Source organism: Microcebus murinus, chromosome 8, assembly GCF_040939455.1.
Source record: "Microcebus murinus isolate Inina chromosome 8, M.murinus_Inina_mat1.0, whole genome shotgun sequence".
NCBI lineage: Eukaryota > Metazoa > Chordata > Mammalia > Primates > Cheirogaleidae > Microcebus > Microcebus murinus.
This window is the reverse complement of record NC_134111.1, coordinates 93361033-93366916: the sequence shown is the minus strand read 5'-3', so window position 1 is coordinate 93366916 and position 5884 is coordinate 93361033. Positions and strand designations below refer to the sequence as shown.

The window sequence follows — 5884 nt, the reverse complement described above, 5'->3', positions numbered from 1 at the left end:
TAATATATACAAAAAATTAGCCGGGCATGGTGGCACATGCCTGTAGTCCCAGCTACTTGGGAGGCTGAGGCAGGAGGATCCCTTGAGCCCAGGAGTTTGAGGTTGCTGTGAGCTAGGCTGATGCCACGGCACTCACTCTAGCCTGGGCAACAAAGCGAGACTCTGTCTCAAAAAAAAAAAAAAAAAAAATGAAAAACTCAATCTATCTTCATATAGTAGGTTTAATGTGATTCTTTAAACAGTCATATGTATTCTTTTACAATTAAGAAGAGCTTTGAACGTAGCAGTATCATAGCCAAGGTAGTTTATCCCAGGAGTGATTATTGCTAATTAAAAACTTTTTCAATACCCTGCCACAATAACTTGTAATATAGTCAGCATTGGCAATTTTTGGAAGTCTTTATGGAAATTATATTAAAAAAAATAAAAATTAAGAGGAAAAATGGTCTTTTATATATTTACATATATTTACCAACTCTGATGCTCTTTATTATTTCCCAAAGATTTAGGTTTTCATCTGGTTTCATTTCCCTTCAACCTGAGGAACTTCTTTTAGTATTTCCCACAGTGCAGGTCTGCAGGTTATGAAATCTTTTCTTTCATCTGAAAGAGAACAGTTTTCTCTTATCCACAAGAAAACAGTTTTCTCTTATCTGAAAATGTCTTTTATTTGACCTTGATTTTTGAAGGATATTTTTGCTGGAGATAAAATTTCACACCGCCTTTTTTATTATTATTTCAGCGTTTTAAACATACACTGTCCTTTGGCTTCCATTGTTTCTGATAAAGAGTCAGTGATCATTTGATTCTTGTTCCTGTATGTGCACTGTGTTATTTTCTTTGCTGTTAAGATTTTCTCTTTATCTTTGGTTTTCACCAGATAGACTATGATATATCTATCTACAGTTCTCTTTGTATCCATACCTTGTGCTGTTCACTGTAAATTTAGGTCATTCACCAAATTTGGAAAAATTTCAGCCATTGTTTGTTCAAAACTTTTTCTGCAACTATACATTTTCTCCTCTCATTTTGAGACTCCGATTACACATATGGTAGACCTTTGATCTCGTCTCACAGCTCCTTGAGGCTCTGTTCCTTTTTTCTTCCCAATCTTCTTTCCTACTCTCTTTCAGATTGGATAATTTTTATTGATTTATTTTCTTTTTTTCCTTTAGAATTATTTTATTAGATCATAAATATACAACAGCTTAACTCTATACACACACTTACATTTTTTAAAGGAAAAAGTTATATCTTATTACACCAGGATTCTGGCTAATAGCTTTTTAAAACTTTGAGAAAAATCTTTAAAAAGTTTTACATATTACCTGAAACTTATAAATTTAACATCATCAAAGAAAGAATGCTTCCACACTCTTACAAAGACCACTAGAAACAGGAATTAAAAAGCTAAGAAATTTTATCAAAGGCATTTTTTTTTTTTATAATCCTTCCTCTACAGAAAGGTAATGTTATTAAATCCAACCCATTCACAAAATGGCTGTTGGCATCTGCTCGGGTGTCTTCTGCCGTATCACTGCACATCTGTGCATGACTGAGACAAGGAAGATAGTAATACTTTCTTTGGAAATGGGATGTGTAGTTAGGAGAGGAAAATGTTTGGAGACTGAGACAAGAGTTTTCTTAATATTGTTGTTTCCATAAGCTGAAGCTGTTCTGCCACTCAGGACTCTCACACTGTTCTACTTACACAGTGAAGCCCATGGCAAATAGGAAGAAGCCAATATTGGCTCTTCTCACCATAACCCCCACTTCCTCCACTGCCTCCTGGACCACAGCATCCTCCACCATAGGGTCTGCCTGTGTTCCTGCTACCACCAAGGTTTCTACTCCTCATTGGGCCATAGTTACAAGGTTGCTGGTTATAATTTCCAAAATCCAAATTCCAAAATCATTATAATTTCCCCTTCCATAATTTCCCACTCCCTAGTTGTCATAACCACCTCTGGAGCCCCACCCTGGTTGCCATATCCAGGTCCTCCACCACCATATCTTCCTCTTCCTATTCCATGACCAGGGCTACCTCTAAAGTTGCCACTGCCAGGTCCTCTTCCATACCCACGATAGCGATCTCCAAATCCAAATCCACTTCCCTATCCATTAGATCCTCTGCTAAAGTTATTTCTGGGTCCTGGTCCTGGTCTGAAATTTTCACCACCACCATGAATCCCCTAAAACAAAGTTGCCTCCTCTTCCACTTGTAGAACTTCAAATTTCCTGCATTTCTTGTCTGGACAAAGCCTTTCTTACATTAGCATTATGACCATTGATGGTATGGTATTTCTCTAGTACAATTTTATGCACAGGATCATGGCATCAAAAGCAACCAAATTTGTGTGGGTGGCACTAGTGGCAGGATGATTCAGCTGGGTGAGGGATTGGGAGTGTTCCCATCTCAGAGGTTATGGAGAGTCTAAGCCAACCATAGACAACTTCCTGGAGTCTGCCACCAGCCTGTTCTCTGTGTTCCAGGGACCAGCTGGGTGAACAGCTCACAGTAGGGTCTCCATGGGGCAAGATGAACGGCTTCCCTTGGGAGTAGCTGGAAATGTCCAGAAAAGGGAGTGGAGTTTCTTTTTTTATTTTAGCATATTATGGGGGTACAAGTGTTAAGGTTACTTATATTGCCCATGCCCCCCTCCCCCCTCGAGTAAGAGCTTCAAGCATGTCCATCCCCCAAATGTTGCACATCTTACTCGTCGTGGCTGTATATACCCATCCCCTCCTCCCCCCTCCCACCCTCCCGACACCTGATAAATGTCCACTTAGGTGTTGATCTGTTAATACCAGTTTGCTGGTGAGTACATATGGTGCTGGTTTTTCCATTCTTGAGATACTTCACTTAATAGAATGGGCTCCAGCTCTATCCAGGATAATACAAGAGGTACTAGATCACCACTGTTTTTTGTAGTTGAGTAGTACTCCATGGTATACATATACCACATTTTATTAATCCACTCATGAATTGATAGGCACTTGGGTTGTTTCCATAGCTTTGCAATTGTGAATTGTGCTGCTATAAACATTTGAGTGCAGGTGTCTTTTTCATAAAGTGACTTTTGATCTTTTGGGTAGATGCCCAGTAGTGGAATTGCTGGATCCAATGGTAGATCTACTTGTATCGCTTTGAGGTATCTCCATATTGCTTTCCACAGAGGGAGTGGAGTTTTGAAGCACCCTTCTTTGCCATCCACCAGGCCTCAGGTTGGGAGCTGAGCAGCTCGTCACAGTCAGATGGAGTGTGACTGATCAGCCAGTATCAGTCTGTTCTTCTCACTTGGTATTAGGGTTGGGTGCTGCACCTCGAGGGGTTGGTCTCACAGTTCTCCTTGGCCCCTAAGATCTTCATGCCTACTCTGCTGGTTCTGTTAGCCTTCTCCATCCAGGGTGAGTCAAAGTCTAGAGGGTTGGCTGGGTGCCTGCAGGGCTGCCACACATAGTTTCAAGCACGTGTGAAGCCCCAGCATTGACCCGGCAGCCCCCCTGGCAGTGGTGCTGAAGATGCCTTCATCCCACTGACGGCCAGCTTTCATGCTGCTGGTGACCCTGGGTGACAGCAGGTGTGCTCTGCCCACTGGGCCCTGCTTCCAAGGATCCCTGGTGCAAAGAGCTTTACGAGCATTGTCTCACTTAATCATCTCAACAGCACTGTGAAGTAGCTTTGATTTTGTCCATTTTATGGATCACAAAACTGAGGGTCAGGGTCAGGATCAGGTCACATATTGATCTATTTCCAAGTTGGCTGATCTTTCCTCTGTCATTGTCACTTTGATGGTGAACCATCTATATTTCAGATATAGCACTTTTTTAGTTGTAGAAATTATGGCTGTGTGTGGTGGCTCCTGCCTATAATCCCAGCTATTAGGGCAGCTGAGACCAGAGGATTTCTTGAGCCCTGGAGTTTGGGGATGCAATGAGCTAAGATCTTCCCACTGCACTTCAGCCTGGGTGACAGAGTGAGACCCCGTCTCTAAAAAAGAAAGAAAGAAACAAAGAAAAAAAAATCATTAACAGTATTAGAGTTGATGATTCCTTTTTATAGTTTCCATTTTTCTGCTAAGGTACCATAATTTTCACACATTATGAGACTATTTTCCTTTTCATCTTTAGGCATAATTATAATAGCTGCTTTAAAATCCTAGTCAGCTAATTTCAATATCTGGGTCATCTCAAGATTGGTCTATATTGATTGTCTTTTAAGAATGGGCCATCTTTTCCTACTTATTTTTATGTTGAATAATTTTGTATTGTATCCAGGAAATTGTGAATAATGTGTTATGGAAACTCTTGATTCTGTTATGTTCCTTCAAAGACTATTGGATTTTTTTTCTTTTTAATAAGGCTGTTAACATGGCTAAAAGAAAATTGAAAATTATTTTCTCCCCTGTGGTAGGTGGCAGCTCAGATTTCAGTTCGGTTCTTTTATCCTTGAGACTGCCTTCTGTCTAAAAGTTATAAAAACTGGGATTTCATCCAGGGCCATTCTTTCCTTACAAATATCAAATCCACTCCATTTTTCACCTGTTTTGTTTGCCCTCCAATACTTCCAATTGATTGTTTTTATACCTTGTCCAGAGTATATAGTTGTTAGTCTCTGGAGGCTTGGTCTGAGATTAGCTACTCAACCTTGCTAAAAGTGAAACTCATTGCCCTTGTCCGAATCCCCAGAAAATGGAGTGGCTGTTTGCACCAAATCCATGGTGTTGAGCATCTTCAATCTTCTTTCATGTCATGTTCCCTTTTCCTTTCCCTGTTGCCTTCCTGAAATGGAGAGTGGTCTTCTAAGGGGGTAGGACAAAAATGTTCGAGTAGGTGACAAGAAAGTCTTCACTCTTTGAGTCATTGTTCTTTCTGAATTATTACACTGCAGAGAATTTGCCTATATCCCTCAGCAGGTAGCATCTCGAGAGAGTGTATTGAATATATTAGGTAGATAGAAGTGAGATACAGCTGGAGTCTGAATTGCAGAGATTATTTGAAATCTGTTGCTTCTCTTTATGCCAGGAAGGCTAATATTAACTCTTTTATTAGACAACCAAAGGTGTTGAGTACAAGAAAACGAATTTATAAAAAAATATTAAATATGGTACATGAATCACTATTATCTTGTTCCAAAATTGTGTTTAGATAAACATGGACTCCATGAAATTTCTTGGAAAAAGGGCTATGCGGTTTAATAAATTTGAAAAAAAAAACTATTTGGGGAATAGAAGTATAGGTGATTACTGCACACAAATTATAGATTTACCCAGATTAGGAATATGATAAAATCCTCTTCGTACTGGTAAACTATGCTGCAATGTTTAGTTCTTTCTTGGATCATTCAAAAGCACATTAAGGTCCCTTCTTATCTTGCTTTCTCTTTCTACATTCTCTGCCTAGATAATTTCGTCTATTTTCATGCTTTAAATGACATCTATGAGCTGTTGACTCCCAAATTTATCATTTTAGTCTAAACGTCTTTACTGAGCACAGCAGTCTATGAGGTAGTTCTACTTTTATGTTTCATAGATATTTCAAAAGTAACATTTCAGTCCAGCACTTTTAATTCTACCCCCCTCACCCCCCACCCCCGTCATCAGAGGTATTCCTACCCAGTCTTCCCCACCTCAACCAACGGCAGCACCATTTGCTCACACCGGAAAGCTTGGCATCCTTACTGATTCCCATATAGCCAGTGCATTCGTGAGTCCTGGGTGCTATTGATTCTCTTCTAAAATGTATCTTGAACTCATCTGTTAGTTCAAGATATTAATATCAGTTTTGTAGATGTGGAGGAAAAATATTGAGCATGTTATTCTCTGAGAGATTGAAGTCTTATCGATTATTTTCATGCCTCAAACTTACTGTTTTGTATTTTTCA

At 39.6% G+C, this 5884-nt stretch overlaps 1 non-coding gene across 1 annotated transcript; it reads left to right on the top strand.

Annotated features, from left to right (window-relative positions):
• The first annotated feature begins 270 nt into the window (after window positions 1-270).
• Window positions 271-409, top strand: LOC142872795 (U4 spliceosomal RNA). The gene has a single exon (XR_012920885.1). It is a non-coding gene; the product is annotated as a U4 spliceosomal RNA (small nuclear RNA).
• The last annotated feature ends 5475 nt before the right edge of the window (window positions 410-5884 follow it).